This window comes from Panthera uncia, chromosome B1, assembly GCF_023721935.1.
Source record: "Panthera uncia isolate 11264 chromosome B1, Puncia_PCG_1.0, whole genome shotgun sequence".
Taxonomy (NCBI): Eukaryota; Metazoa; Chordata; class Mammalia; order Carnivora; family Felidae; genus Panthera; species Panthera uncia.
In genome coordinates this window covers 121,434,285-121,456,683 of record NC_064811.1, presented here as the reverse complement: position 1 = coordinate 121,456,683, position 22,399 = coordinate 121,434,285, and the positions used below count along the sequence as shown (strand labels likewise).

At 38.2% G+C, this 22,399-nt stretch overlaps 1 protein-coding gene across 2 annotated transcripts in view; it reads left to right on the top strand.

Moving 5' to 3' along the window:
- SLC10A7 (solute carrier family 10 member 7) overlaps window positions 1-22,399 on the top strand; it is a 251,551-nt gene that overhangs the window by 157,884 nt on the left and 71,268 nt on the right. The gene's annotated exons all lie outside the window — the stretch shown is intronic.

The following is a 22,399-nucleotide window of genomic DNA, read 5'->3' as shown; positions in this document are numbered from 1 at the left end:
TAAAATCTTTTAAGGTAGAGACCATGTCACCTTTATCATGATTTCCCCAATCTCTAGGATATGCCTGACGTAGAGTAGATATGTAATACTTGTTTGTTGAATGAAACTACAAAGATTCTAATAATATAAAATTAAACTTAAACATAAAAATAGGTTTTTTGGGGGCACCTACGTGGCTCGGTTGGTTGGGCATCTGACTCTTGATTTCCACTCAGGTTATGATCTCATGGTTCCTGGGATCAAGCCATGCATTGGACAGAGCCAGCGTGGTATTCTCTCTCCCTCTCTCTCTGCCCCTCTCCAACTTGAGCTCTCTCTCTCTTTTTCTCTCTGTCTCAAAGTAAATGAATAAACATTTTTAAAAAAATGGGTTGTCAGGTTTTAGATGATAAAGCGTCAGAATTTTTCGGATTCCTAGATTTTCACTTTGTTTTTCCTATAGTAATATAGTTACGAATGCTGGAATAACAGGAAAAAAATAGGTTTGAATTGCAGTTATAGTTTGCATTGAAAGACTCATGAGACTAATTTGTAACTTCAAATGACCAGGTGAGTATAAATAAAACCCGTATTAGTTAAGATATAAACATAGCTGAAATTTTTAATTCAAGTTAAACCAAATTAAACCATAAAGGGGGACATTTATCTATTTAATTCTGAAAGTTTAGGCTCATTGATTTTGATTAACTTGTTTTTAAAAATATAATTTCTGAAAAGAGCAAAGAATTTTTTTCCAAATTCTAATATGTATACTTACCTAGTTCTAGATATCTGGAAGAGAGCATCATTTTTGTCATTATTTCTTGGACTACTCTTATACTCTCAGACAACAGCATTCATAATGATCTTTTCCTTTTTTAACCAATGAAACATAAAGGATACTAAAGCTCTAAGGTACAAATGGCTCTTTGCTGTTTTTTAAAAATATCTTTTAATTTGAGAACATATTCCACAGCTCCCCCATTAGAATCACTCATCAGTTTGCAAAAGTTCATTTCCTAAAGTTTGTTAAGTCAGTTGTTGATTTCTTTGGCACATGGTTTTGTTTTAATTCCACCCTTATAAATGGAGATTGCGGGGTTGGGGGCGCTTGGGTGGCTCAGCCAGTTAAGGGTCCAACTCTTGATCTCAGCTCAGGTCATGATCTCATGGTTCATGAGTTTGACCTCCACATTGGAGTGCAGAGCCTGCCAGGGATTCTGTCTCTCCCTCTCTCTGCCCCTCTCCCATTCTCTCTCCCACTCTGTCTTTTAAAATAAATAAATAAACTTTAAAAAAAATAAAAAAATAAATGGAGATTAAGCCCACAGACTACTGTATAGTGTTACAGGCTGTAGAATCAAACCACTTGAGTTCAAATTCTGACCTCAAAAATTGCTGTATGACCATGGGCAAATTAACTAACCTCTGTATGACTTGGTTTCTTCATCTGTAAGTGAGGATAATGATTGTACCTATCCATTGGCTTTTTTTTTTTTTTTTCTCAGAATTACAAAACACTTGCCAAATGAAAAAAAACAGTGTCTGGCAGTATGTTCAACAAATTCTACCTATTATAGTCGTGATTATTAATGTCTTAGAAGAAAGAAGTCATTTGTTCCTTTATTCAAAAATATTAATGGAGCCCCCAGTATGTCCCAGGCATTTTACTAGGTACAGGGAATACAAGATGGCATAACAATAAACATGATCCCTACCCTCCTAAAATTTACAGCCTAGTAGAGGAGACACACATTAATTTAAAAATCATACAAAGAAATGTAAAATTGCAACTGTGGTTAAGTGCCACAAAGGAGATCCATGATACCAGGAGAAATGAATATCGGCAAGAAGGCTTCCTTGATGACTGAAGGAAACCAGGGTCTGCAGGTGGAAGGAAACATAGCCAGTTGAGGAAATGGACCTAGGGCCAGTGGCTGGATCAGGAAGAGCCAGGTAGAGAACGAGGAGAGACAGAGATGGAGAGGTAGGCAGGGACAGATCATACAGGATGTTGTAGGCCAAAACTGGTCTTTCAAGACTAGTGGGAAATCAATAAAGGACTGCTTTTTAGTTTGGAGACTGGGTTGGAATTGCCCAAAGTATAAAAGGTAAGAGAAGGTGGAGAAAAATGATGTAGCAATGGTCCCAGGCTAAATTTTGAAATCAAAATATTTGCCATTGTACTCTCCTGACTCCTGAATCCCCTCTTCTCCCTGGGTCATGTCACCTGGGCCCATAGCTCTTAGGCCACTGGTTCCCATCTCCACATCAAGCTAGTTAGCCCAGCCTTGCCCATGAAAGTGCTTCCTGCTCTAAAACGTTACACCCTTCCTGCTGCTAATAAAACCTCATTCTGATAGAAGTTTCAGGCTCATATAAGTATGTAGAGGAAAAGCACACTGGTAGAATTGATTGAGACAAAAATGTGAGCAGCTTACCTGAAGAACACTTCTCAAACTTTTTGGGTCACTCTGCATTCTTAAAAATTTGTTGAGGACCACAGAGGACTTTTATTTATGTTGGTTATATCTATCAGTATTTATCATATTTGAAATTAAAGCTAGGAAATTATTCATTCATTTAAAAACAATAAACCTGATAAAACCTGACATATAAACATATGTTTTTGTGAAAAAAAGAAAAAAACCTGTATTTTTCAAAACAAAAAGAAAACTAGCAAGAAGAGTCTCATTGTTTCCCATTTGCAAATCTCTTTAATGTCTGGCTTAATACAAGACAGTCGGAGTCTCATATCTGTTTCTGTATTAAATCTTTCAGTATAACATGTCATGTAGCCTCTGGAAAACTACACTGTACAATTGTGAGAGAATGAGGCTATAAAAGGCAAATAATGTCCCAGGATTATCACAAATGTCATTTATTTTTTTATCTCACCAACCTCCCACAGTGGTCTTAGGGACCCCTGGGTACCCAGACCATGCTGTAGGAACTGCTGCCCTTGAAGAAGGCCTTCAATACAAGAACGAAATGCATACAAGAGAGTAAAGACTCTCTTCTAAGATGGCATTTCAGGCAGTCTAAAAAGTGAACTGCAAAAATTCAGGCAGTGTGGCTCTGATCTGCTTCTGCTTTTCATCACTTCTTGGATATATCTGTTTGAACCCATTAAATTCTCAAAAAATTCCAAATGATTTTTAGTGTTCAGTGGAGACTCTTGTGGGTGTTTAGACAACATTTGAATTTCCTGAAATGTGATATTTTTGCCTTGGTTACTGGCATAAGGCTTATTCCCCATTCAAAGTAAATTGTGATTCCCTCATGGTTTCCTGTAAGCATCAGGTCACTTAGCTTTCTATGACATAGCCTCGCCTAGAGACTGCAGCTTCGCTGTGTTTATCTTTCAAGAAGAACTGATTTGTGAGGTATAGCTAGAGTAACAAGAGACTTGTTTATCTCTGTGGTCTCTTCCAGTTCAGTAATGACATGATTTTGTATTCTTATGTGGCACACAGGCCCTTTCTGAAGACAGCTAAAATGTTTGGAATTGATGCATGATTTAAAAATGAGTTTGGCTTTTCTCAAAGACAACCTTGAAGAACAATACTCTTTTAGACAAGTTTTGTTGCATTTGTCAAAAATTCATTTTCATTTTTTTTTTTTTTTTTTTTTTTTTTGAGAGGGAGAGAGACAGAGTCGAGCAGGGGAAGGGCAGAGAGAAAGGGAGACAGAATCTAAAGCAGGCTCCAGGCTCTGAGCTGTCAGCACAGAACATGATGTGGGGCTCGAACTCGTGACCCATGTGAGATCGTGAACTGAGCTGAAGTTGGATGCTGAAATGACTGAGCCACCCAAGCACCCCTCATTTTCATTCCTTTTAATCACACCTTGTACCTATAATGTAAGTTACACCATCACTATTAAGTAAAAATAAATTCTTCTCTTTTTTAGTTTATGCTGATCACGTATTTCTACCCATTCAGTATTAAATACTTTGTTTTCATCCCCTCACAGTCATAAAAGTAGGGAGCAGAAGAGCCATACTGGTGGAAAAAGGCCACTAAATCTATGCTTTTCTTTAAATGAGAAGCTCAGCAAGGAGAACTGATGCTCTTGACGGCTACAATTTATCACCTGAATCATTAGGAATTTCTTCCTTTTTCTTTAAAAACATTTCTTTTTGAGTTTATTTATTTATGGGGGGGAGAAGGGCAGAGAGAGAGAGAGAAAGAGAGAGAGAGAGAGAGAGAGAGAGAGAGAGAGAGAGAGAATGAATCCCAAACAGGCTCCGTGCTGTCAGCACAGGGCTGGAACTCAGTAACATGAGTTTATGATCTGAGCTGAAACCAACAGTCAGGCACTTAACCTACTGGGCCATCCAGATGCCCCAGGAATTTCTTTCTTTAAGGAGAGACATACATATGTGATTAAAAAAAAAAAAAATCCAGAAAAATGGCTAAAACATCATTTGCACCCTTTCATTTGAACTGAAATTCTTAAGTTTTCTTTTAAGACCTGTCACTCAAAGATAAGTGGTTGGGGACATGTTGGAGCTTGGTCATAGCCCACAAAAGAATGGCTCACAGGCTACAATGTGACCACAGATGTGCTTTCTTTGACCTGTATAGTGGTGTGTGTGTGTGTGTGTGTGTGTGTGTGTGTGTGTGTGTGTGTTGGTTTTGTTTTGCATCTGAATTTGAATGCATACACTCTTTGTTTTTTGTATTATTTTACGGTTTCCCGACCATTTCACATGTGGCCTGATTCATGCATTTGCCTTTTCTGTCTGGCTGATTTCAGCATTTGAACAAACATTGCTACAACAAGTAGTCACATCTAGGGAGAACAGAAAAATAGAGCCCAAGAAAATGACTGTACTGTGGCATACGAAATTTTACTTTTCAGTATTTATTTTTCTATACAATTAAAATTTTTCCAATTACATTCACGTATTACATTATTTAATGTCAGCAAGAGTTCTTTGAGTATTAAATTATGAACCATTTCATTTTTCCTTCTATTATTTCTTTGTAATAAAAACAAAGGCCTTTTTAATAATAAAAAAAGAAACTAGCAGTATGAGACATGGTAACATCTGTGTTTTAGATCTATCTTTTCAGAAGGCTTTATGACACATTATTTTTAATAGATATTTAATAGATATTTAATATAAAATTATTTGACAAGAATATATAATTGTTAGGTTTTTCACTCTTGGACTTATGAAAAAATATCATTAGGACAGGTGAAAAATATCAATTAATTGAGAAGCATGCCTCAAAAGTGACATTTGTTATATAATTATGTTTAAACAGCCTAACATAGGAGTTAAGGTATGCAATTATAAAAGGGGTCATGTCTTCCTGAGGTCATCTATCAAAACTTGCTTTTTGCATTGTTCATTTTTATTATTTACATAGCATTGGTTTATCTAGAAACAGTATTTAATGTACATTTAAATATACAGAATCAGCTCCACAACTAATTTATCTAGTGAACTTTGCAACATTGGTTTATCTGGAAGGTCCCACAGCACCACCTAGTGCTCTGTATTTTATTTTGCATAATACTTTTGTCAATTTAAAAATTCTGATCATATTTTAATATCAAATATGGCACTGAAGTAAACATGGGGTTTAAGCAGTATTAAAAATAGAATAAGAGAAAGTAATACTTATATGTTCAATTAAAAACTTTAAGTGGAAATTTTAAATGTTGATTTTATAACAGAAGTATTATAAAAATGTACTACTAAAAATTTTTACTAATATTTCTAGTTCACAACCAAAGATACTCCTTAGAAAATTGTTACATCGTATGTGATCTCATGGAGTTATTGGTAAGCTTTTTCATCCAAAACAGCTGCTGATTCCTTTTATTTTTTTAATTTGCTGCTCTATAATATATTAAAGGTCATTTTTCCAGGCTTCTTTTTGAAGTTCATGAATTCCCAGTCTTCATAGATTAAACTATACTAATTAACACCACATACGACAGTTCTTATCAATTTCAGACAAAATTGTATAATCTCTTTTCAAACTAGAATTTGAGGTATTTAGAGATGGAATGTTCTAAAATACTTAACACATTAAAAAAAATAAAATGAGTCAACTAAAAGAATGAGGTACACTTATATATTCTTTCATGGAAAGCACTCCAAGAAGTGCAGTGAAGTGAGAAAAATAAAGCTATGTGAAAAATACTGTGTCGAGTACGATTCTCTTAAGAAAACTGTATACATTTGAACAATTTAAGAAAGACAGATGGATGAATGAGTAGGTAGAGGGATGGATAGATGGATGAATACTGATATATTATTTTCTTTTCTGGAGGGAGTCACAGGAAGCTGTTAACATTTCTGGAGGTGAGTGAGGTACTAGAAAATTTTACTTTTCAGTATTTATTTTTCTATACAATTAAAATTTTTCCAATTACATTCACGTATTACATTATTTACCATCAGCAAGAGTTCTTTGAGTATTAAATTATGAACCATTTCATTTTTCCTTGTATTATTTCTTTGTAATAAAAACAAAGCCTTTTTTAATAATAAAGAAACTAGCAGTATGAGACATGGTAAGCATCTGTGTTTTAGATCTATCTTTTCAGAAGGCTTTATGACACATTATTTTTAATTATTGGAAGTATAAACTCCAATAAGGTAGAGAATTTTGTCAGATTTGTCACACTGTATCCTTTACTTCTAGAATAGTATCTGGCACATAATAAATGCTCAGTAAATAAGTGTTGAATGAGTGAGTGAATAGAACAAATCATATTGTGTCCAAATCTATAGTAAGGAGATGTATTATAGTAGAAATTTACTCTCCCTCTCTCTCCCTCCCTCCCTCCCTCTCTCTCTCTCTCTCTCTCTATATATATATATATATATATATACATATATATATATGGTGTGTGTATATATACATATATATGGTGTGTATGTATATATATATATGGTTACATTCTTCTATCTGATGCCATTTAAAACATGAAAACTGATAAGTATTATTTCAAGATCCTTAATAACAAAAGCATTCAGTTATACTCTGAGATGTTTGTGTTATGGCCTTTTTTTGGTCTGTTCTTAATAAGACTTTATGCATTCACATTAGCTGTATTTGGAACTCGGTCATAATGAAATTCAATCAAAATGTTTACTAAAGGGGGCGCCTGGGTGGCTCAGTTGGTTAAGCGACCGACTTCAGCTCAGGTCATGATCTCGCAGTTTGTGAGTTTGAGCCCCGCATCTCGCTCTGTGCTGACAGCTCAGAGCCTGGAGCCTACTTTAGATTCTGTGTCTCCCCCTCTCTCTAACCCTCCCCTGCTCATGCTCTGTGAGTCTCTGTCTCTCAATAATAAATAAATGTTAAATAAATAAATAAATAAATAAATAAATGTTTACTAAAGAACACTGCTCTCACCATTTGCCTTTTATATTTCAGTTACTGATAATTCTATCATAGTGACCTAAATGGTTGCCACTTTAAAGTTCCTGCAATAACACTTATATTAATAATAAAATGCTAATTACTCATTGTTAATTATACTCAATTCCTAATTACATATTTAAAATTTTGTGACATTTTATAGCTACCTGTTAGTGAAAATCCATTCACAGACATAACTGTATTGTTTTATTTTAAACATAACAATGGGTCTTACTGATGTGGTGTGCATAGATTTTTTTTTTTTTTTTTATAGCTGTCAAAGTGTGTAGAAGTTGCCCTCTACTGGGCAACTAGAAAAATTATATTGACATAGATTTTCAATTTTCTTAAAGACTCTTAAATTCATTGGTGTAATTTACCAGATAATCACTTCTTGCTCTCTGGTATTTTTACTTCCAAAGATATAGAAGTGGTTAGCAGAGGACATTTAAAAATAAATATCTGATATGAACATACTTACAGTCGTTTCTGAGTAGAAACATTGGCTATTCCTTCTTAAAAACTCTTTTTTTTAAAGATTTTATTTTTTTAAGCAATCTCTACACCCAACATGGGTCTTGAACTTACAACCCCAAAGATCAAGAATTGCATGCTCTACTGACTGAGCCGGGCACCCCTCCTTCTTAAAAACACTTTAGTGGCAACACCCAATAGTGTTGATCCAGAAGTAATTGTGTAGGAATGAGTCTTTGGTGAAACATGAAGAGGAATTAGCTGTACATAATTATGTAGCCAAAAATGAGGACCCTCTTTAGCAATTTACCCTGGGAATTTGGGGTATAAAAGTCTAAGCACTAAAAAAATTTCAAGCTAGCTCCTTTGCATTTTCCTGGGTTATGAGATGAAATTCAATTTTGTAGACGTGATTTACTTGTATTAATTACTGAACTTTTTATACCAGAAAAAGCACATGATCATAATATGACAACGTCTGTTTACCAGCTGTAATAAAATGATAAGAGAGTGTTCTTCCTCACTTCATCATTGTTTTTTCCTTCTCCCTCTAGGAATTCTGCCATGCTTTGGGTAGCACTGGCCTAGAGAGTTTCAGGATCTAGGATCCATCTTGTTCAGACCCCAATATCACATTGTATGTTTTTCCTTTCCTGCCCACTGATACAAAAATAAACATGTTACTTAGGAGAAACCTGTTAAAAGTACATGTTGATGGTGGGGGGTGAGTTGGGAAAGATGACTCCTAAAAGTCAGCTTGAATATCAGAATCCTACTGCCTCTGCCTTGGTAGGGTTGAGAGGGCTTGCAGACTAAAGATGTTCATGTGAAGAGCAGGCCTTCATTAGGACCCTTGATAAGTTCCCCCACCTCTCCCACCTCATGCCTCTCTGAATCACAAAGTTCAGGGCCAGTTTTCTAAGCTGTAGGAACGGCTTTTAGCTAAGGAATATTATAAAAACCAGAGTAAAGCAGACCATTGATATATGAGACAAGGCAAGTGGAGTGCAGCTGTCTCCATTCATTGTGTCCATCATTACACTCGGTATTGATCGTCGCAGCTAGATCTAACGGCGGTGTGTGCTGTCATTTAGACGCATCCAAAAGGAATGGATGACCTGTGCCAAACCCATTCATTTCACATGTGTAGACATAGACTGGTTTTTTTTGTTTCTTTGTTTGTCGTTTGTTTATGGTCAAGCTGTAAGTCTAAACCCTAGTTTTGATTACACTGTTCTTTTGAATGCCGTATTTAAAAGAAAATCAATGTATAATTATTCCATATGTTTACTTTAACATCCAGAGGCAATCATTAAAAGCCCTTTCCCCAAATCTCCACAGATCACTTTTCATTGCCTCCTTTCTCTATCTTCACTGACCTCATACTTTCCCTCTCCTCCAACCCCACATCTCTTCCTGCTTTTGCAGAATTTTGCACAAATGTTCTCCCATAGCCTTGCTCGAAATTCATGAGCCTTTTTGGGAGGAAAGTAGCACCTGTTCTAATTTTATTTTCTATGTCTTTTTTTGCTTGATACGTATGATAAATAATATAGTGTTGAGTGATAGTTTTCAGGTCTTCTATATGTGAGTTTTTCTCTATTCAGCTGACTTATAGGAGGCAGCGTGAAGAAGTGGGCAGGGAATTCAAGCCACTTACTGTCTCTTTCCTAATGTTTCCAACTAACTCTGAGGCTGTAGGTGAAAGTTACAGCCAGCCTTCTTGGGCCTCAACTTTTGTAATCTGTAAAGTGAGATAGCAAATTATTCTGGAGATCCCTTTTAGCTAGAATTCTCTGTTATCTCTGGGGTGCCTGTGTGGCTCAGTCGGTTGAGCATCTGACTTCAGCTCAGGTAATGATCTCGTGGTTTGTGGGTCTGAGACCCACACTGGGCTTGCAGCTGTCAGCTCAGAGCCCACTTCCACACCCTCTTTCTGCCCGTCCCCCTGCTTGTGCATGCTCTCTGTTTCTCTCTCTCTGTCTCTAAAATGAATAAATATTTTTTTAAAAAAATAATTCTCTGCAATTTCTAACTTCTCAAAGAACTCCTAATCACTATGTAAACACATGATTGGGAGGGACCGTGGATTCTGGAGCTTCCCAGAATGCTTCCCATTCTGTCACTTCCTGCTTGGGAATTCTATATAGTTCTTCTGTCCGTATATCTCCCTTTTCTCCTCTGTACAGTGGGAATCATAATGGTGCCTTTCTCGTAGGCTTGTGGTGAGAATTGAATGAGTTAGTACATATGAAGAGCACAGAACAGTTCTGGAATCCTACAGAGTAGGCATTCAGTAAATGTCAGCTAGTCTTCTTATTATTACAGACATAAGAGTTCTAAAGCATTTCAGAAAGTGTGTGTTTCTTATCAAATGGATATGCTATTCCCTGAAAGAAGCATTGTGGATACACATTCATTCACTTGTTCAGCAAAAAATATATTGAGTACCTCATACATGCCAAGTGTACTGTTCTATTAAAGGCATCAATGAGCCAAATGGCAGATACACATTAAATCTTTTAAGTCAATGGGTAATAAATATTCAGTGCTATTCTCATGGCCTGAGAGAGTTCCTTGAAGCATTCTTTTCATATATTCCTACACCACTGGCAGATTGTATTTGGAATCTTTGAACCCATTTTTAATTTATATTATAGATTTTTTTCTTTTGTAATGTTTATTTTTGAAAGAGAAAGAACATGAGCAGGGGAGGGCAGAGAGAGAGAGAGAGAGAGAGAGAGAGAGAGAGAGAGAGAATGAGACGGAGAATCCGAAGCAGGCTCCGCGTTGTCAGTGCAGAACCAGGCTCCGGGCTCAAACTCATGAACCATGAGATCATGACCTGAGTCAAAGTCGGATACTTAACAGACTGAGTCACCCAGGTGCCCCTATATTACATATTTTACATTGGTTTCCTACCATCCATTTCCTGAATATCTTTTTAAGTTTCCTACTTCCTCCTTTGCTCTATTTTTTCCTTTCTAACAATTTTTCCTCCCCTTGGACCATCTCTTGACCTCTCAACTGTTATTCTTATTTCTTTGGCTGGGGTTCTGCCTGCTTGTACTTCCTACAGCTTAGCCATAGTCTTATCTATAAGTTTCTCATTTCTCACCTATAAAATTGGGACAATCAGTTTACTTATTGGAATTTAAAATTAGGTGTTGTTTGTGAAGCACATAGCACAGCTTCTAGTGCATAATTTACATTAATAAATGTTGGCTGTTGTCATGATGGTAATATTTGGTGTCACCAAAGCAGTGATTTAAAGCAAGAAATACAGGGTGCCTGGGTGGCTCAGTCAGTTAAGCATCTGACTTCGCTCAGGTCACAATCTCACGGTTTGTGGGTCTGAGCCCCACATCCGGCTCTGTGCTGACAGCTCAGAGCCTGGAGCCTGCTTCGGATCCTGTGTCTCATTCTTTCTCTGTTCCTCCCCCACTTGTGCTCTGTCTCTCAAAAATAAATAAATGTAAAAAAAATTTTTTTAAAACAAGAAACACTACTAGCTCCTATGTATAAGATTCAGGAAACTTGGCTGACCATTGGGTAATGTGGAACCATCCTCCTGACATTTGAAGAGAGCTGGGCTTCTCGTATATAATGCTGGTTGTGCTGCTGCTGATCCTTAATAGACTGCCGCATGTATTCCCAGGGAAAAGAAAAGCACGACACACCAGATGGCAGCTGTATGCCCACGGTGGGGCCCTGCAGGCCAGATTGAACCTTGACAAATCACTGCTCAGCTATGAAAGCTTGTGTCATCAAATGAGAAATTTTGACTTACTTTCCTTTGCCACCTCTTTGGTCTGATCTATACTCTACAAATGAGCATTTTTAAGAGGCTTCTTTGGAAAAGTATTTATTGCATGTTAAATCTATAAGCGTAGAAAACATTTATATGAAAGGTTCTTGAAAAATGCAGAAAATTCCCACGTGCATCTCAGTTTAGGCTTTAATTGAATTTCAGATTGTCTGTATTACTCCTAATTTAGGTAGAAAAAAACAATAGTTCATAGTTTTAATACAAGTCTATGAGTTTACATAGTCTGAAAAGAGGATTTACTTTTTCAGCTAAAAAGTAAACAGAAAAATCATGAGTTTGAACACTGTTTTTCAACTTTTAACATCTATCACTCTATTCTAACTAGCGATGTAAGTGTTATTTCCCTTTTCTGCTCTTGTGTTGATCTCTTTTCTCATATGGCTCTGGATATTAGGACCCTTACCTCCACACATTCTGCCTACGATTCAGCATCCTGCTATTTATTCGTCCCCCTTCTGCCTGGCCCTTCCCTTTGCTTCCATCATCTTTGGCAAAGAGAATAGTCTTCAGATTAGAAATGGTAAAGTAAATATTGGCAAAAGGAAAGGAGGCCCAAGATAAGCAGACTCTATCTTCTGACCCAGACAAATTACTTCACAGGGTCCTGAGAAAACTAACATTTGAGATTGCTGAATCGCTGTCTTTGAGAAATCATAAAGAAAAGGGGTAGAATCAGCAGCTGGGCATGTGCAAATGTCACTGCAAATATCAAAAAGGAGAAGAAAGTAGATTTTACACGCTATTAACTGGTAATTTTGTTTTCAGTCTAGAGAAAAATTAAAGAATGGGCAATTAAGTAGTGTGGTATAAGCAGTTACAGAGGAACATGCTGTGATGTTTAGAAGCTGGCGTGGGTTCACCAGATACCAAGTTATTAAAAGTAAATGCTTGTTACACTTGCTTACTTCTTTTTAAAATATAACTGCTGGGGCACCTGGGTGGCTCATTCGGTTAAGCGTCCGACTTCGGCTCAGGTCACGATCTCGCGGTCTGTGAGTTCGAGCCCCATGTCGGGCTCTGTGCTGACAGCTGAGAGGCTGGAGCCTGTTTCAGATTCTGTGTCCTCCTCTCTCTCTGACCCTCCCCCGTTCATGCTCTGTCTCTCTCTGTCTCAAAAATAAATAAACGTTTAAAAAAAAATTTAAAAAATATATAACTGCTAACCCAAAAACAGTTTAGAGCAGGGGTCTCAACTACAGCCCGTGGGCCAAATTTGACCATGCCCATTTATTTACTTGTTAGCTTTGGTCGCTTTCAAGCCATAGTAGCACAGTTGGCTAATTGTAACAGTCTGTATGGCCCGCAAAACCTGAAATAATTGTTATCTGGCCCTGTACAGAAAAGTTTGCCTACCCCTGCTGTAGACCCTAAATCAGTTCTTTTTGAATTTTAATGTGTCAACAAATATCCTGGAAGTTTTGTTAAAAATGCAGATGATGACATAGTAGGTCTGGGATGGGCTCTGACGCTCAGCAATTCCTGACAAGCTTTCACTTGAGGCCAGTGCTGCTGGTCCGTAGACCACAGTACAGTCTAGCGAGGATCTAGATTTCAAACATAAACTTAGCAAAGTTTCCAATTTAAAAAAAGAGAGAGAGAGAGAGAGTGAATTATGACTTGGAAGTCAGTTCAGTTGGCTAAACTCTTACTTATTTTAATCATAGTGTCCAAGGAATGTTAGAGGATCAGTGTCATCTTGGAGAAGTTTTTCTGGTCACTTAAAAATGACTATCTAATTGTCATCTTACTGTATACATGATGATGTTTGAAGGGAGCAATAATGAGCTTGATAGCTCAACTGTTGAGATGACCAGTATGAACTGGGTTGGCCTGCTGAAAATTTCCTCTGTTGGAAGACCATCCTCCACATGTCTCTCACATTTCTGTACATCTTGTGATTGGAGGCACTGACGGACCTTTGTTCTCAACTGTCTTTTCAGGGATGTTTCTAGAGTGAATGGCCTTGAAAGATAGAAATAGCATCTCCCTCTGGAGAAAATGGCAGGTTTGCTCACTGCCTTGGAAAGATAAAGATAGTATTCCCCTCTAGAACAAAAGGTAGGCATGCTTTCTGTCCATTTTAAAAGCTTTGGATTCCCTAAACTCAGTATTCCTTTTCTGTAATGCAACCCACTGTAGGGCAGGCATCCATCTGAGCCCATTTGCCCTACTTGACTTGGGGGTGAGGGAAACTGATGCTCAGGCTGCTTGCTATCCTGTGAGTGATACAGTCCTGTGGCTCTGACCCAGGAGTCATGTGTCTTCTTCCAGCACCCACGAAATGATGGCCGGCTAACTTATTAACTTCACGGGATGGTGAAATCCCAGCCCCTTCACTATTTTAGACACCCACTCCCTTTAGTCATAGCACCAGTTTCCAGTCACTGACTTCCCCTGCCTGAACCTGTCTCCCCCTTGGCTTGGTAAAACACTTCAAACACCTCCTACTTAATATAGAAAATAGAAGCCCTTGAATGGAATTTCCTTCAACTTTCTAATATCAAGGACACACAGGTTTGTCTTCATCTGTACCTAATGTATCCTTCTCTCCCATTTTACAATGAAGAGGTGTCAGCCCACCTCCTTCCTGAAGTTAAACCCTGCAGCTGTGCCCTGGGACTCTTTCCCTGCCCCCTCCTCCTTCAGGTAATACATACATTCCCTTCTATTCTCTAAAGCTCCACTCTCCTGCCTGCTTGGATTCTTCTTTATGAATTTTGGAAATCCTCAAGCTTCTCCTTTCTAAAATAAAGCAAACAAACCACAGAACAAACACCAACAAATTTCCTTTCCCTCATATTCCCTCAGGTTATAGCTGTATCTCTCTCCCCCTCTCTACAGCCAGACTTCTTGAAAGAGTATCCAAACTGTCTCTCTCTCTCTCTTCTTCCTTCTTAGTGCTCAATCTACTCCAGCTTAACTTCCACACTAGTCACTCCAGCTGTTTTCTGCTAGGCCTCCTCTGAGCTTCAATATGTATTCTCTATTCCTTAACTTCTTATCTTCTCTGTAATAGTAAGCCACCAACTATATAGTGAGGGATCACTCATCTGTAGCCACTGTCCACACCAGTCTGAGCTTCTGTCCCATATATCCAACTATTTAAAGTGTCTCTAATTGAAGGCCTTGTAGACACCTCAGATTCATCATGTTCCCCAAGAAAAATTAATCTATATATCCCAATTCTACTGTGGCTCAGTAATTATTCCATTTTTACTGAGTGGAACAGTAAGTGGCCACTCTTTGGGCCAAAAAATCACTTCATTTAGAAGACTGAGAGGTCCTCCCTCCTTGTTTTTTATCATCACCTCTCCCTCAATATTTAATCTACCATCTACATTTCAACTGCTTCTTGAGTATGTTATATCTCTGTCATGATCACTAAACTTCCATCACCTTAGCCTAAATCCACTCCTGCCTGGGTTACTGAAGAGCCTCCTCATTAGTCTCCCTTCTTTTAATTTTTCAGCCTTTTAAACTCTTCTCTAAAGTACACCCAGAGTGATTTCTACCTAAACACAGATATATATCATCAAGCCCTTGGTCCCAGGCCCTTCCCCTGTAACCATGCCTCCATAATTCTTTCAGTGGCTTCCCCTTGCTTGGAAATGAAGCCAGACTCCTTACCATGGATTATTAGGCCTTCCTTCTCCATCTGGCTTCTAGCTTTATGTCTCACATGGCATTCCTCACACTCTGCCCTTTACTTCCAGTTTCTTGATGTTCTTCTTGCCTCCAAAGCTTTTGTACAGCCCCTTCTCCCTCCCTATGTTTTCTTTCTCCATGCCCCTTCTCCTGGGCTGTGCGACATGACTCCCTCCTATTCTGCTTTCAGTTCTCATCTGAACTTCTCTCATCTACCTGCTAAGCATTCTCATTGCACACTGAGATTGTGATTGTAAACACTCACCATTTTATCATTATCACTTTTCTGTCTTCTGTAAAGCGCCAAGGGTATCAGTTGTGCATGTCTCATTCACCACTATTCCTCATCTAATGGAGCCTGACACCGTAGTCACTAAGTAGGTATTTGCTGAATTTATCAGTGACAGATCAAAAATTTCAAAAGATAATAGGCCAAATCTAACCACACTTAATATATATAAGACCCTTAATTTTGGTCTGAAGAAACCTCAGTCTCTTGGGAATAAGATGGTAGAGGTATCTCTCAATAGAGGTGCTGAAGTTCCAGAAGGATGGATAGAGCCGCTTTCTATAATGGGAACTCTGTATGGGCAAGGACCATGGCGGAAATTAAAGATCAAATATGGACATATCATATCAGAGACATAGCTTGAAAAACCAAAAATTATTCCAAATGCATTAGTAACATAAACAATGCTCACCAGTGGTTGTAGGAGGAGAAAATAGGATAGAAAAAACAAAGGTCTTCCAAGATAGCCTTCAAAGACAAGCCAAGGAGTTTACAGAAACTATTTTCTAGAGTTTCATGTAAAAGTCCGCTTCAAAATGACTGAAGTTTTTTTTTAAGTGTTTAGGAGACTTTGGACTCCTTTTCTCCTCAGCTCCCATGATGTTTGATACATGGTTAACACTCAGTAAATGTTTGTTTAATTAAATGTACATCATTGAGAAGAGCCAGCTGTCATTTCTGCAAGGCCTCATAGGGTAACATGCTCAAATGGAGTCACCACAATCCAGAAATAGATCCACAGCTTTTCAGGTCCAGAAACTCACTGTGTTTAGCGCACCTCAATATGGGTGTATTTTAGGAGCCTAGGGTCAACTAGCCACTGTGCTCTGTTCCTATCAAAAATGCTACTTGAAAAACAAAATTATGATTCAACATTTTCTTGGCAAACATGGACTCAGATTAGAGAGAATTAACTGAATGTTTTTAGTGACTGGTGTTTTCCAGCTCAAATAGTCTGATGCAGGTGCCTTTACTATAGTGTTCTGTGCCTAGTGAACAGACCAGAATGCTCGTGTCAGCTGCTAGGATACCTTCTTTCCCTGGCCGAGCGATGAACATACTGAGAAATGCTTAATTGAGGGATGTTGAGGCATTTATTCTATGAAGGTCCAATTTTAAAGAGGAACATACAGGCAGAGGAGAGGAAAGAGGCCCTTACCCACCAATCAACCACAACTTTCTTTCCAGCTAGGCTTCTAATGCCTTTGTCTTTAGTTTATGAAGTTTATACAGTTATTTACTCTGACATTCATGTTTATCAGGTCATATTCTCTGGAGACCATGTATCTTGACCATTTTGTTTAAATTTGGATGTCTCTAAAATTCCCACCGCTACTTTATAATGTATTGCTTAGGATGTATTGGCCAGTCTAACTCATTCCATATTGGCTCAACATAATTTCATTCTTTTTAAAAAAGTTTATTTATTTATTTTGAGAGAGAGAGAGAGAGAGAGAAAGCATGAGCAGGGGAAGGACAGAGAGAGACCACAGAGCAAGAATCCCAAGCAGGCTCTGCACCACCAGCGTGGAGCTTGATGCGGGGCTCGAACCCACAAACTGTGAGATCATGACCTGAGCTGAAGTTAGACGTTTAACTAACTTAGCCACCAATATAATTTCATTCTTAAAGGATAAGTTTCTCCGTAACTTTTTAAGATATCACTGTGTACTGACCATAGACAAAATGTGAAGACAACCTGGGAGTTTTAGTTGGCATTAATCCTTTAAAAAATAAAAGGTGATCTTTGCATTAACCTAAATTCAAGGTTTAGAGTAAAGGAGCTGTCAAAGTAGAATTTTCAAAAATTGAAAACATATAGAATGAGCACATGTCAAACATTTATTTAACTGAGTAATAAGGGAGCCAGCAGGATAATAAAGTTGATTTCTAAAAGATTATAGAAGTGGGGATGATATAATCCATCAGAAAAGAATACCGAAATAAGTTTGGTATGTTAAGTACAAAACTAGCTAGTACCTATAGGGTAATAAGACCATAACCTTTGTGGTGGTTGTTTTTTCTACTAGACGGAAATTATTTCTAAATCTACTGGACAACACTTGATAAGTTAGCATGTAATTTCTGAGCCCTAATCAGTAGTAAACAAAAACCAAACAAAGGTATGTCTCTCTAGGTAATTGAATAATCCTTGGATTGGCCTGTGAGACAATGCACCAGGATGACATTTCCAAGTTTTGGTCAATTTTCATTAAGCGAATGCTGTGGACTCTTATATTTACCTGAATGAGATTATGTCTAAGAAGCCTCAAAACCCTACCCTCTGGGGAACACTGTTGTGGTGGAGGTGTGGCTAAGGACTTTTAGCCTGAAGAAACTTAGTGTGGGGACCCCAATGCTCCCTTCAGTATTATTCTTAAAATACAAGTTTGAGGAAGTAGTTGAAGAGTGCAGAGATTTTATTTATATCACTCCAAAGCAGCAGTTCAAAGTTCATCACAAGGCAGGAGGGGTGAGATGTGCCTTAAGTTGCTCCAAGAGGAAGACAGGGAGACAGGGGAGGTGGTGTGGGATCGGGAGGTGGTGTGGGATCAATTATAAGCAAGAGCTTCCCTGCTATGAAAAAGCTTCATCCAGGTCAATGTGTGTCTTCAGAACAAGAACACTGCCTCTCTGTGGGTTCTCTGGCAAAAGCACAGCCATCATGGCCTCACCTCACTGGTGAGCCAGTGAGGGAGACCGAGGGTGTCACACTTCAGATGAGGACTGGACCAGGGTAGGTCTAAGATCCCTTGCAAAACTGAGTTTCTGTCATTCTGTAAACATTGAGTTATTTATTGCCCTTTAATTAAAAAATAAAAAGCACCTTTTCCAAGACTTAACGTTCAATATCCTGGAGACAGAAACCTACCATGTCAGTTTTTGTTTCTGTGCAATCACAATAGTTGTTGCAGTAAAACCTTTTGATAACGTTTTCTATGTTTAAAAAATGATAATTCACTTAAGTTTTGCCTTTTTAGCTAGTACTACAACTGAGAGCAAGGTGCATTTACAGTTGTTGTTTTTGTTGTTATTTGGGTTTTGTTTTGGTTTGTAATTTAATGTGACTAAATCTTAGTGTCTGAGATTTGACACTTTTTTTTTTTTCTTTTCCACTAAAGCCATTGAAATATATTCACCCAGTGAGTCACATCAGAGGTGTAAATGGATTTTCTGAAGGTTTTTTTTAAAGAGACAATCAAAGCCAGTCACTTTGTGACTTGACTTCTTCAGGTGTTGCAATCAGAAAGCTTAACACTCCCTCCCAATTGCAAGGATGCTAAAACTATGTCTTGACCTTGAATCTGCAAGCAGAGGGAGTAACATCTTTTGCTAGAAGTGCTCCTCCACCACCTCTTTGGTTTTATCCATTTGCATAGGATTTACTTGGAAAAGAGAAAAGAGACCATCAAATTGAGCCTTCTGCATACCCAAGAGAAAATAACGTGTTTATTTGACTTTCTATCTTCCAATGATTGTTGCTGTTACGGTTTACATTTTCAGTTCACCCTTTTTACCATTGATATTTGTAAAAAACCTGACTTTGAAAAAATGTATCAACCGTGTCACACAAAGGCTTCTTTCTCAATTTGTTTCATGTCATCAAAAAGACATACTGAGTTTCAAGCTCCTCTCCGGTTTACTCTTAAAGTATAACCCTGAGGAAATAGGGTAAAACTGCAAAGGTTTTATTTACATCAGTCAGGCTCACAGGCTGTGGAGCCAGGGAGATGGAGATTGAATTCCTGGCACTGCCTCTTCATACTTCACTCAGTATCTCTGAGACTTAGTTTCCTTCCATAGTAGAGGGGGATAATAATGGTGCTTACCTCCCAGGCTTGTTGTGACGGTTCCAGAAGATAACATTCATGAAGTCCTCATTGATGTAGATCAGTGCTCTGTAAATGGTGGCTATTAGTAGTTTGATAATTATTATAGTGACTTCACTAAAACTTACGGTGCGCTTACTGGGATTAGCGGCATTGTGACTGATTCATTTCCTAATACAGTTAAAAAACAGATTTCAGCACTAACGATTCAGTCTTAGTTAATGAAATTGAACAACATTTTTGAGAAAGTAACAAGGAATCTTGAATCCAGAATTAGAAAATACATCCTGTTTGCTAGGAAATTTTTAATATTTTAGGAACAAACATCTTAAGTCTTTGGAAGAACTGCAAAGAAACTTTTGTGTGTTGGTAACTATACAGCTGACATATTAAGGCAGGAAAATCTGCAGATAATAGTGCACTGCCTTCCACAATAAAGTCATCTTTAAGAATTGCTTATCACCTTGAGACCAAGATCATACTGCAACTAATCACTCCATATATGTCCTAAACAGAACTCTGTGGAAAAACGTACTGGCTGCTGAAACCTATCACTGAGGACCAGTGGTGTAGTGGAATCAGTTCTGGATTTGGAATTGGGCAAAGCAGGCTCAAATCCAGGCTTTGCCTTTGGCTATTTATTTGCAGTGTGATTTCAGGCCATTTGCTTGACTTTTCTGAACCCCAGTCTCCTCATCTATGAAACGGGACTATTATGTACCCTACCTCCTTCAATAGGGAAGGGTCAGGTTTTAATTTTTTTTTTTTTATTAACATTTCTTATTTATTTTTGTGAGACAGAGAGACAGAACGTGAGCAGGGGAGGGGCAGAGAGAGAGAGGGAGATGCAGAATCTGAAGCAGGCTCCAGACTCTGAGCTTTCAGCACAGAGCACAATGCAGGGCTCTAACCCACAGACCGCCAGATCATGACCTGAGCTGAAGTCAGACGCTTAACCGACTGAGCCACCCAGGTGCACCGGGGAAGGTCAGATTTTAAAATGTGCTTGATAAGGGGCGCCTGGGTGGCCCAGTCAGTTAAGCGTCCGACTTCGGCTCAGGTCATGATCTCATGGCCTGTGGGTTCGTGCCCGCGTAGGGCTCTGCGCTGACAGCTCTGAGTTCGCAGCCTGGAGCCTGGTTTGGATTCTGCGTCTCCCTCTCTCTCTGCCCCTCCCCTGCTCACGCTCTGTCTCTCTCACTATCAAAAATAAAATAAACACTAAAAACATTTTTTTTAATAAAAAATAAAAAAAATGTGTTGCGTGAAAGTGCTGAAAGCAAAATACTATTGATAGTCCTGTATTGTTACTCCTACTGTTACTATTCTGTGGGAAATTAAGCGGTCACCAGGAAGAACGTGGGTCCCCAAGTACTATACGACACCCTTGTGGCTCCACCTCCTCCATATGAGACAGTTGTCCTCAGAGAGGTGACAGTGCTCAGCCTTCCTCCTAGTTGAAAATTCTTATCCTGTCACAGATACCATACGTTGTTTCTTAGAAGTGTTATTAGTGTTATTGGTGTTTCATAATTAACATTAATATTTTTATTTTCTTTTATCTGGATGTGAGTGAATTGATACATAACAAAGGTAAAACTGGTTAGCTTATAAGCTAAGTCCAGTTTATTCTCCATATGCTAAATTATTTACCACCTCATTGTACCTTTGCTTGACATTCTTCAGTAGTTTGCCATTGATGATGGGATCAACTCTGAACTCCCTCTTCTGGCCACAAAGTCTTTGGTGACCAGGTCTCCGAAACGCCCACTTCATACTTTTCTTACCAACCTGCTCAACTTTTTACAGCTTTGCGAGTTCCCTTCCTTCTTTCTGGAATATCCTTATTTTCCTTTCTGCCAGATCAGTCCCCTCTAATTCTTCTAATTAATGGAACAGTGCTGCATGTAAGTGGACATTCAATAAATGTTTAAACGAATTGACTTAAAATCAAATGGCTCCCCTGTAGACGGAAACAGCCAGATACTTTCATTTCCACGTGGCCTAGTAAAGTCTGTAGTTCCTCCTAAAGTCTGAGTACATTCCATATCATTGAAGGACAGTAGCTCTTCAAAATTCCTTTGCTATTTTCCACACTTAGCTCTCCTAAACGTGCTGATGAGAGCCTGTTTCATAGACACCAATGGAGTTGATAAGCCCCAACACATATTTTAGCAAACAGATTAAAAATATGATACTTAAAATGTATTCCTTATTGCCAACTGCAAACGTTTGCTCAATAAAGAGGCATTTATTCTATTATTTAACAATAAAACAAGCTCATGGGTGAATCTTCACATGTGGTATATGACTAAGAAAGTCATAGTAGCAATATTCATATAAGGTAAGCCAGTCTCTCCTGGGCCACATCCAAAAGAATTTAGTTACTATAATGATGAAAGGATTTCATATAAATACCAAAAGGACTTTTTTTCCAGACGTAATGAAATGGTCCCAGACCTAGATCCTGGCCACAGTATAGTCTCTGTCTGTCTCTTTCTCACACACACACAATACACACAATACACACACACACACACACACAAACAGGCTCTTTGGAATACTAAAGTTCCAAGTAGAATTCATTAATAAAAATATGAAATGCTTTTTCTTGTATAAATCATAATGAAGTGCTGAGAGATAAAGGAAGAACTAAGAGGTGCGAATAATCATCTGCTGCTCTAAAACTGAAACCTGTCATGTTAACTCCCAACTCAAACACCTAGTTTTAAAGATTTACCTTCAAGAAACCTAAAAGCTTGTATCCTGCCTCATTGACAACAGCCTCAAACTGTTTCCTGTCACTGCAGAAAACAAATCTTTTGCTCCTTTCTGCCTAGGGGAGGCAGAGGGACTGAGGTGGTCCTGTGTGGCTGAATTAGATGAAAGACTTGCCTTCCACCATGGAGACATGGAGTCTAATCAAGTGAAATGAGTTTTGAGATCCCAGCTCATTTCCTAG